Source organism: Triticum urartu, unplaced genomic scaffold (genome assembly GCF_003073215.2).
Source record: "Triticum urartu cultivar G1812 unplaced genomic scaffold, Tu2.1 TuUngrouped_contig_6370, whole genome shotgun sequence".
In the NCBI taxonomy this organism is placed as follows: domain Eukaryota; kingdom Viridiplantae; phylum Streptophyta; class Magnoliopsida; order Poales; family Poaceae; genus Triticum; species Triticum urartu.
In genome coordinates, this window is record NW_024117128.1 from 1 (window position 1) to 11,272 (window position 11,272).

General features: G+C 42.9%; 1 pseudogene; it reads right to left on the minus strand.

Annotated features, from left to right (window-relative positions):
• Window positions 1-5,152: 5,152 nt before the first annotated feature.
• Window positions 5,153-10,594, minus strand: LOC125530512 (annotated as a pseudogene).
• Between the last annotated feature and the right edge of the window lie 678 nt (window positions 10,595-11,272).

The window sequence follows — 11,272 nt, forward strand, 5'->3', positions numbered from 1 at the left end:
CGGGCCTGGCGGGTATCCTTTTTGTGTCCGCGCTAGCGCAAATGAGGCTCAAATTTGAGCCGAAAATGGGTTGGCAGGTGGGCAAAAAGGTGTGGGCGCCCCGTGCCGTCTGTCGGTGCTGCGCGCGCCCGTCCATGCAATCATCTTCTGGATACGGGAACCAGCAGAGCGGCATCTGATCTCTCGGCCACCTCGATGATTATGATCCGATTTTTGTCTGAGAATAAATTACTAGTGCTAGTTGAGTTGTAAGAACCCGAGAAGAATGACAAAGTCCAGATGGACGCGTTCGGGCAGGCGGGAACTGGGGACGAAAGCAATAGACGTTGCCGGCCCAATAAATGAGATGGGGAGACCCAATGATTTTCCAGACGTGTGTGGCGTGGCGGCGCCGGCGAGCAGGCAGGCAGGGCCTCCACCGGATGCATCCGCGTGCGCCCATACGTGCGTGCCTGCCCGGTTCGTTCCCGTCCCAACCGACCGACCCGGACTGCGTGCGTCGAGGTCGGGTCGTTTGCGCCTAGGTACGTGCTGCTCGCTCTATGGGATCGACACGGAACCAACCGGCCGTGAACGACCATTCATTCCCAGCCGCCCTTCTCACTGTACTGCTGGTCAGCACAGTAAGAGCTCCTTTGATTCAAAGAAATTTTATAGAAATCCTGAAGGATTGAAATCTTTTGGAATTTTTCCTACATTTGTTTTTTAATTCATAGGATTGAATTTTATAGAATTTTTTTCTAATGAAATCTTTTGTACTACATTTCATAGAAAATCTAACATCCACTCCAATCTCTTTTTACAATTTCTTTGTTTTTTTCGTGAAATCAAACACTTCTTGTTAATCTTATAGGATTCAAGTGGGCATAACATTCTAATCCTATACTTTTTCTATTCTCACGTTTTTAAAAACCTGTGAATCAAAGAGGCCCTGAATTTTGAACGATCGATTGTGCTCGTGGCATATTCCTTTGCTCGCGTGTAAGATCGTCTTTCGCCCGGTGGTTGGGGATGTGGCATGGCGAGTTGATGACTGACCGCCAAGGAAAGAGACGGCCAGATGCGAGCGTGTACACTTGCAGATGCCGTCTCATTCGATCGGCGTCTCAACTTGCCTTCTCTTTTGTGTGCCGCGAGACCGACCACAACCAAAGCGTGATTAACGATGATCCAACTTTATATTAATTTTGTACTAAAATTAGTATAAAATTGGGTCATCTATTTTAGAACGAAAGGAATACTAGGTAAGTGCGTGATGCTTCTGCATCGGTCGATCGACGGACAGCCGGCTAGAGCGCACGCACTGGTCGATGCAGTAGTCCCCAGCCGAGGTCGGCATTTGTATGTGTTCTGGCGCGCTCTGGCGACGTTGACAGCTGCACGTGTGGAGCAGTGGCGGACCTAGCCCACTGGGTCAGGGTGGGCCAACGGTGCAATTGTACATATAATTTTATTTTTTCTTTTATTTTTTTTAGCTTTTTCCCTATGGTATAAAGCCCATTTTCCAATCTCAAGGTGGCCATGGCCCACCCTGTCCACCCTCTACATCCGCCACTGGTGTGGAGCTCCATCTGCTGACTGCTGTTGCAGCAGCTCGAGGGGTCCATCCAGACAGTCCAGATCGCGGGCAGGGCCACACTACAAGTGCCGACCTCGCTAGCCTAAAGTAAGCTAAATTCTCTGTTTTGACCTTTTAAGATTTCAATATAAACTACATAAAAATGTATATAAACATATTCTAGACTGAACGTTCACTCACTCATTTTGTTTCGTATATAATTTACATTGAGATCTCTAAAAAGACTTATATTTATGAGCGGAGGGAGTCGTATTTTTCAAAATATAAACAAAAGAAAGAAAAATACACGTGATGTCAGCATGATGAAACCATGTGGTTTCCTGGCCGGCCCAGTACCGGCTCCCTTCAGGCAATGCCACTTTCCACACAGCGGGCGCCTGAAGCACACAGCCTCACCCGTGAGCTGGGCCGGCCCACATAGTTTTTTTCTTCTGACTTGTATATTGCAAAAATAAAATCGAGGGGGATGGGATTCAAACAGCAAACCTCAAGTTTCGGTACGAAAGGAAGTAACCAACTGGACTAGCAACCTGTTAGTGACAAGTTTGTTTTTTATACATCTTCAACATAGAAAAACCGCGACCTGTTTGTGCCTACTCTCTTTCTCTTTTCATGTTCTCTTTCTTTAAAAAAAATCATGAATTTTCTTAAATTCGTGTACTTTTCACATTCACAACCCTCTTTTGAATCCCATGAACTTTCTTCAAATTTGTAAATTTTTATTTTTTTATAATTCATGAACTTTTTCCAAATGGATGAATATTTTTTTCAATTCGCATGAACTTTTTTCAATTTTGATGATCTTTTTTCAAAATTGATGAATGCTTTTCAAGTTCGATGAATTTTTTCAAAATGGATTACCTTTTTTGAAATTCGATGAACTTTTTTTTCCAAAATCGACGAACCCGTTTCAAAATCGATGAACTTTTCTGAAATCTGTGAACTTTTTTCAAAATCTGGTGATTTTATTTCGAATTCGTGAACTTTTTTCAAATTCTTGGTTGGTCTCAATATTTTTAAGCATTCTCTCTCAAATTTATGCTTTCTTTTCAAAAGTTTATATTGGACATATAATGTGTATTTATGTTGTACTATAACAAGGTCAAATAGCATTGTTCCCTAATAGCAGACAACTAAGTGAATGTCGCCAAGTGGGCCACAACTCGCTGTGAGCTCCACGAGAACCAGCGCCAATTAGGATCTCCCGCATGGAAATTCCTATTTGCGGCTCGCTGCGGCTAGTAGTCGAGGCGACGACGAACGTTCGAATGGGCCCGCCCGTTCAAACGTTGGAGCGAATATGGTTTTAGGAATCTTCTAGGTGCTTCCCAGCCTTTTTTTCTGGTTTTGGGAACTTTCTAGGAGGTTCGTGAACCCTTTTATCTATTTCCTCTATTGCCCCCTTTCGTTTCTTTTCTTTTTCTGTTTTCTTTTCTTTTCTTTGCTCTTTCGTTTTTTTCTTTTTCATGTTTCTTTTGTTTGAGAATTTCAAATGTTTTTTCATAATTTTATAACATGTTCTCTTTTTCAAAATTTGCTCCCAATTTCAAAAAATGTTCCCATTTCCAAATTTTGATGACAATTAAAAAAAAATTTCATGCTTCAAAAAGTCTTTCACGAATTTAAATTTTTTCTTGTTTTAAAGTTTTGTTCACAATTGTAGAAAATATTTGTGTTAAAAAAATTGTTCAGTCATTTCAAAAAAAAATTTGCGGTTTAAAATTTTCTCATGTTCATGTTTTGAAAAAATGTTCAGGAATTTCAAAAAACATTATCTTTTTCAAAATCTGTTCAGAATGTCATTCACAAAATGTTCATGTTTCAGACGTCTGAATGAGATGGAACTTGGCATGGATATCACACACGCAAGCATCTTTCATCACATTTTTTTAGAATGTTTCTAGTATTTGTTTTGAACTTGCTACTGCTCATGCCACTCCTCTTGGTTCCTGGTAAGCGTTGTCTGAAAATTTCACCCATAGAGTAAGGCACTTCTTCCATGCATGATGTACACATTGCTAGTCATATGTGATGTTTGTATTCCAAGCCACTTCTTTCTGTCTTGTTTTTCTATAGAACATCATAGGTCCTCTTTCCTTTTCTTTTTGATACACCATATTGTGTGTTCATTGTTTTGTAGGCTATGAAGCCCATACATGCAGCAAGTTCAGCAAGACCTATATCGGCAAGGCTTCCTTGTGCAAGTATGCTCCATGTGCCAAGGCCTGCCACAAGGAGGGCTTTGCCGAAGGGGTGTGTGCCATGATCCGCGCGAGACCCCTTTTTATGCGTTGTCTCTGCAAGAAAAAGTGCTAAATGAGAACATGCTTGCAACTGATGTAGGATGTATGATGTAACAAGCAATAAGTTAATAACACTTTGTAGTATGAAGAAATGATGATCAGGAATGAAATAAGTTGAGACTCTAGCAAATATTCCTTATTACTAACGGATCTACACTAATCAAACTGGATGAAGTGGAGTGGATTACAGGACATCTGAAAAGATCAAGGGAAGAAAAATAATGGAATCTTGGAACAACTGATGAAGTAAATTAGGCTTCGTAACCAGATTCTGAAGCGCCAGTGCTAGTTTCTACATGTAAGCTGTGGCTAAAATCACTGTACTTTTACTGTACACTATGAAGAAAACAATCAAAATTAGCATTACCCCACAGGTTCTTCCATGCTGGCTTCACCACTGGCACTACCCAATACCCACCCTACCTCCGGGCTCCAGCTAGCAGCCGGAGGGGGAGAGAAACAAGCACTTGCAACCTTCAATTTGTTAGCAGCCTGGGTAACTAACTAGCTGAGTTCCTGATCTGTCTGTAAACTAGGCGCAAACTCATTCGAGCGAGTAACTGTCACAAAACTCACTGGAGTCAGCGTACTGCCTTACTTGGCTATCCAAGGTTCGGGAAACAGTGAGCCCTTCGGTTGATGTGCAAATACACTATCTATGCGAGCAGAGCATCCCAGCACAATCAGAAGGTCAGAACAATGTTCGGTACCATCACATGACACTAGGAGCAGCATTGCAGAGCCCTCACACTCAAACTGTGATTAAACCATGTCAAATCCGTTATCGTTGCGTGGTGTACAAGAGTTTACTGTTCAAATCTATAGTGGTATCCAGGGCGAGGCGAGTGGAGTACGCCACGACTACCCCCGCGATGGTCTGCATGGACGACCGCTTAGAACGAGCCGGGATCGACGCATCGGCTCATCACGCTACACCTCACTGCCAGGTCATGTTCTGCATTGGTTCACCCACGCTGGCAAGTGTGGATGCAGCGACTCACTACACGATATATGAATGCAAGGTCCTCAGATACTAGATATGCAGATGTTCAAGCGCAATGCTAACAAGAGTATGAGAGGCCTAGCAAAACAAACACGCTCACGGCGTGACTGTTGAGTGATCATACCTGGGCTGTTGTATACGTTGCCTCGTTCCTAATGTCGCAGTTCAATACTTCTTCAGTCTAAAAATAAGTGTCTTAACTTCCGTACAACTTTGTGCTAAAGTTGTAGTAAAGTTATTACACTTATTTTAGGATGGAGAGAGTACTTTCTACTTCTTCAAGCATACTGATAACCTCTGTTATCTGAGGCCTCTTGGTGCGATCGGGATTCACACAGATTAGACCAACATGCATTCATCTCCAGGGTCTGTTTCTAGGGATCGATGTCCCAGTGATCTATGTAGCACATTTCTCCATTTTGTAAGGGTCTGCAAAATCAGAACACACATATGGAAAGTTAGTGTGCAAAGGGTAAAATGCAACATCGGGTATGTGAAATAGGAATGACAATGGGTAGGGTATGGACGGGTACAACCTCCTTCTATCCAAACCCATACCCATAGAAACTTTTTATATCCATCCATACCCATGGGTATAAACTAACACCCATGCCCATACCCATCGGGTATCCTATACCCAACGGGTATCCATTGGTTACAATATATAGCATTCAAATGCTTAAGAGGTAGAGAAATGAGTTCAAAATTCAAGTGATCATGGTAGAGTAGTATAGCACGTATGTGGCCTCCTCCAGTGGGTGGCCTATTGGAGGCATCAGGGGAGTATGAGCAGCGGTTGGTGGAAGGCCGGCGTAGTGGAAGGCAGCGGTGGGAATTGGGGATCGCTGGATCGAGTGTTCGACAAGAGTCTGGTAGCGAAGAGTCGATATTTCATCTTTTTGAGGAGTCACATAGGACGTATGAGGAGTGGCGAGCAGGTGATTATGAGCCTATGAGCTATGACTTGTTTAAGGAATACGAGATTTAGGGTTGGACCATATGAGTTGTATGTCAACCCCACATGTTATAGGAGTTATTTTCATTTATTAATTTTTTCTGGGTATTCATTGGGTTACCATGGGCACAATTTCTTACCCATGCCTTACCCATATATTTTGCGGGTATGGATACCCATTACCTGTGGATAGAAAATCTCTTCAAGTCTTGCCCATACCCATTATTTTCGAATAGGGTACCTACCCATACCCATGGGCAAAACTGCCATCCCTAATGTGAAACATAGACCTCCGTTTTGAAATATGAGACAAAAATCCCTTACAAGCTCAATAAGATGACTTTAGTAACAACGACCGGTAGTCCCTGTGTCCTGTTACTATCTCCATGATTGTTACACCCAAACTGAACATGTCTGACTTTGGTGTAATTGTACCTCCGTGTAGGAATTCCGGTGCCATGTAACCACTGAATCATAACATGAATAGAATTTTGGTTACTATAATCTTGCTTATGAATAAAAGTAATGCTTTAGAAAGTGGCATTAGCTCACAATGTTCCGTCACGAGATGAAGTGCAGATAGTATGTTGATCAAGCAGTCTTGATAGACCGAAGTCTGTAACTTTGGGTACCATATTGTCATCCAACAATATGTTCGCGGGTTTAAGGTCCAAGTGAATAATAGGCTTATCAATCTGGTCATGAAGGTAAAACAAACCATAGGAAATCCCCTTGATTATAGTGTAGTGTGTGCTCCAATCAAGTCCAAAAGATTCATCTGCATTTGTGACCAGAAGAAGAGCATTCTCATAATGTATCCTGGAAAACTATTTTGTTGTTCTCTAGATAATATATCAACATAAGCAACGAAAATGCCAAACGGAGACCGAGCTTCATGGAGGCCTTTATTTGAAAACTTCAAAAATTCAAACTTTTTAGTTTCAAAAAATTCTTAAAATAAATACACCTATAGCTAGATACATAATATACATGTGTGCAATTTTTAGGTCAAAATACAATAAAATGTGCGCTACACAAAAAAGACAAATCTGAGGCTTTTTAGCATATGTACTGTTCATCTTTAAAGTTCATGGTTTTTTTTGTGCAGCTCGCAATTCAAGATATTTCATCCTGAAATTTTGCACACGTACACTTTACATCCTTGCATACTTGCATACATGTGTAATTTTTGTCAGAATTTTTTTAAACCGAAATTTATGAATTTTGAATTTTTCAAAATAAAGGGCTCTATGGAGCTCGGTCTCCAAAATGCCCTACTCCATATGCAAGAGCTATAAAAGTCTATGATTTATATTCATTTGTCCATTTTAGATTGATACCCACACAACATTGAGAAACAGTAAGATGCAGCGAGCTACGCTTCCCCACAGCGATTTGACACTTCTAGCCGTTGATCTGCTCCTTCAACGCTCAGGATCACCTGGTCGTCCACAACAGTTTTTCACCGTGCCAATCTTCTTGTCGGGGCCAGCCGAAACGTGTCCTGGGCCGCTGCTCCCAAGACTGACTTGGGCGTCCTCTCGTTAATCGGGCCAACGTGGCACACAGCCCAGTCGGATGATTCTGAAAAACGTTGTTGGGCCGCACGAGCATGGGTCGAAGAGTGGTTTTCTTGGCCGGCATATCCAAAGAGGCGACGCTTTCGATGTGGAGGCACGTGGTTAATGGCGCCGGGCGGGACGGTGCGAGGTAAGGCGACGCGGGATATGCGGTCACACGGCCGTCTCATTTCCTCAGCTGCTCGACTTCCCGATCGATGGTGGAGGTGCGTTACTGATCGGATCGCCTACTTTTTTGCCTCTTTCCTTGAGTTCAAGAGCCCACAAATTCCTACCCAGATTCATTCCATATGTGATGGCGGCCATGGCGGCCTCTTTGCTTCCCTTCTCCTTACCCTTGGGGCTTGCATCCCCTCTGCCTTCGAGGTGGTAGGTGCCGAGGTGCGTCCGCTTTCCCTCCCCGGTGTAAAACGGAGAGAAGAGGCGGTGACAGTGATTCATCGAGTAGAGGGAGCTACCACTAGGACAGAGTCCTCGATGGCGAACACGAGGAGGTGGCTCCCGTTCTGGGAGGACATTGGCAGCGCTCACAAGCCGGATGCAGTGGATAAAGGTACGTACCAATTCTTTTGCTGATCGTGGACAATCAAAGGAGAGAAAAATAAGACTCCTGCACGATTCCTCCTTCCCATTATATTAATGATGTGATCTTGCTTTGCTTACCTTCCTAAATTTCCTCCCGACATCCTGATATTTGCATGTTTTTCTGTTCAATCTGTCATGTATGCGTTTTACTTTTATTTCAGTTGATAAGTCACTAGGCATCTGCGACAGATGATTGCTATGTATGGCCGTGACCCGTGAGCTTCTTTAACTATATTTCTACATTCAAATAACAGGACCGTGGTTGGGTTGAAAACTTGAAACCTGAAGGAAATTAACTATTAGATTGATCATATAGCTTCAATCACAATTCATGAGTCGTCAAGCTGACACTTTACACCTTCCATTAGTTGTTTCCAACACTCGGCTGGTTTGGAAGGCACAATTGAATATGTTTCCAATACTCAGGTCAGTTACAATTTTTTTCTTTTGAGGGAAAACAATTCACCAAACATTCACCAGAGCCAGATCACACTCTTTACAATACAACTCAGGAACGCTAGATTCTAATCTTAAATCTCCATGGAAATCAGCATATGCGGCAACTTCATGGGCCAATGCGCCGCTCTCCTTTTGAATTGTCCTGACGCAACTGGTCTCAAAGTCTTTCATGAAAGTTTTTATGTCCTCAGTTATTGGGAACGCCAGTGCCCTGCTGACAATTGCTGATTGGATCGAGAAGATAGCTGCAGTCACTTTCCAGGATTGGTGATTTTCAATTTGTTCACTTATTGGGACGATCCTTCTGCATGCCACTGACGAGCAGGCAACATTAATTCAGACTTTCAGGCAGAGGAGCAAAAAGAATGGGATCCAATAGAGGCAAGGGTGATACCGAGAAGAAGGCAACCCTAGCTCAATCGAGGATGGCTAGAAGAAGGGCAAGGGGAATAGTGCCAGGCCGGTGGAGCTAAGCTATCCACCCCAGGACTATTTCCATGTCTGGTAGGGACAGGGAAGGTATAGGCACAACCTTACAAAGAGCATACATAACTGTCGATGGATGCCCTTTCTTTTTCCTTGTTCAGTTTGTCGAATTTGTTTGTGGCGTATTGAATTCTGCCTCGACATGCATAGGTGAGAATAGAGAGGATCAATCAGAGGATGAAGTTCGACGCTTCTTGAGGACCTGACAATAGCATTTCCAGGATGTAACGGTCAGCTACTTGTTCTTCTCTATTTTCTTAATAAGAGTCTTATTAATTCTAGATGGTCAGATTATAACGAACAGAATTGAGACCATCTTGCTTTAAGTTGGTTCTTGAAACAAAGCGTTTACAAGCATGATATTACTTTTGTTGTTTGTGTTTTCATGGGAACATATTTTTCGAAAATGCGGATTATCTTGTGTTTGTTTGGTAACATTGCTTCCCGGTTGGCCAATCTTTTTCTAACATCCATGTCATCATTTTGTCAAAATGGACGGGCGCGGCAACGCGCGTCATCATGGTCTAGTATTTACCTATTGCAACACCTGGTATATGTGAATGAAATACAATCTTTTGGAGCAAAGTTCAAACCTCACATGCTAAAATCTCAAATAAAGAAGAAACCAAGAAAATGAATACCATATGGAATGGCATACCTGATAGATAATTATCCAGGCTTCCTTGGGCAGATACTCCAAGCAAAGTAACCTTTCCGCCATTTCCGTGAAAACATATCTTCCGTCACACTCTAAGCGCGAATTATGTGTTTCATAGCAGTAGCCTACAAACTGCACTATATTGGGGTGCTTAAGCATCATAAGATGATAAACGTCATTCTCGAATTGCTTCTGTAGGCCTGGCCTAAATGACGACACAATTTTCTTCACAGCAATCATTTCACCATCTTGCTCCACTCCCTATACCACCAGACGATTATGGATGTGTGTCAACTCTAGATACATGCATATATTTGTAGCTGAGATAAAAATCAAGTTTGAAATAAAGTAAAGACAATGATATGTTGCGATCTTACACTGTATGCTATGGTCTTGAGAGAAGTTTTTTGTTATTTTTTTCTTTAGATACATGCATATACAACACCAAAACCACCTTGTCCAAGTATTCGCTCTTGAGAGAAGTTTTTTGTGATTTTTTTCAAATATTGTAATGGTACACTGTATGGTCTTGAACTCTGACGGCGTAATACGCATTCGAGGTCATTGGAAACATGGAAATCTCGAAAGCATATTACAGTATCCACCGACAGAAAAAGGTTTGAAGGTCTGATGGAGGCGTCATCAGTAGTGTATACTTTGAGAGCCAATCCCCCTGTGACGAAGAACATCCTACGCTTCTTCAGTGGATAAAGCAAGACTTTAGCATCATGGAAGGGCAGGAATGAGGTCCGATCAACTCTGACCTTGCCAACCAAGGACTCAGAACCTTTGAATAGTCTGTCGACATGGTAGACATATGCTTTAAGATGAATCTCAGGGTGATTAGATGGATCCGACAAGTTGAAGTAGAAGCGCTCCTTCCACACCGGGTTCAGGTCTTGCTCCTTGACAGCCGTGCGGTACCGGAAATTATCAAAGGCAAGCTCGACAAAGGTACTTGCAGAACCCTGCTCATCCATGGGCATGAGGTCATAAGCGCTTCTGACCTCCACACACAACCACATTGGTTTGTTTTTCCCGTATGAGCACGATATGAAGTCAGTGTCAGTTTCCCAGTTGTGTAGTACTCCCTTCGTCCGGAAATACTTGTTATCAAAATAAATAAAAAGAGATGTATCTAGAACTAAAATATATCTAGATACATCCCCTTTTATCCATTTTGATGACAAGTATTTTCGAACGGAGGGAGTACGAGTTACTCTACATAATCAGAGAGGCGCATGTCTGAGGCGCTATAAAATCGGATGGAACTGGCTGCACCACCTTCGAGAAGAACCTAACGAAGATTCGATAGATCTAGCAGGTGAAAGTAGACGCGCTGGTTCCGCACCTGGTTCAAATATTTTGGGCGGACACGGACACTGGAAGAACCTTGTGCAGATTCGGTGGCGTCGTAAACACAGGCTTTCAGAGCAAAAGCGCAAAGCAGGTGGAAGCAGACGCGCTGGCTCCACAGCGGGTCCAGATCATCAACCTCCACACCTTGGCCAGATTCGTTGACGCTATATACACTTGCTTGGAGAGAAAGAGCGCAAAGTTTCGATAGCTTGAGCAGGTCCGAGTACAAGGGCTAGTTCCACACCGGGTCCAGTTCCTTCAGCTTGATGACCGTGCGGAACCGGTGACCATCAAATCTAAGCTCC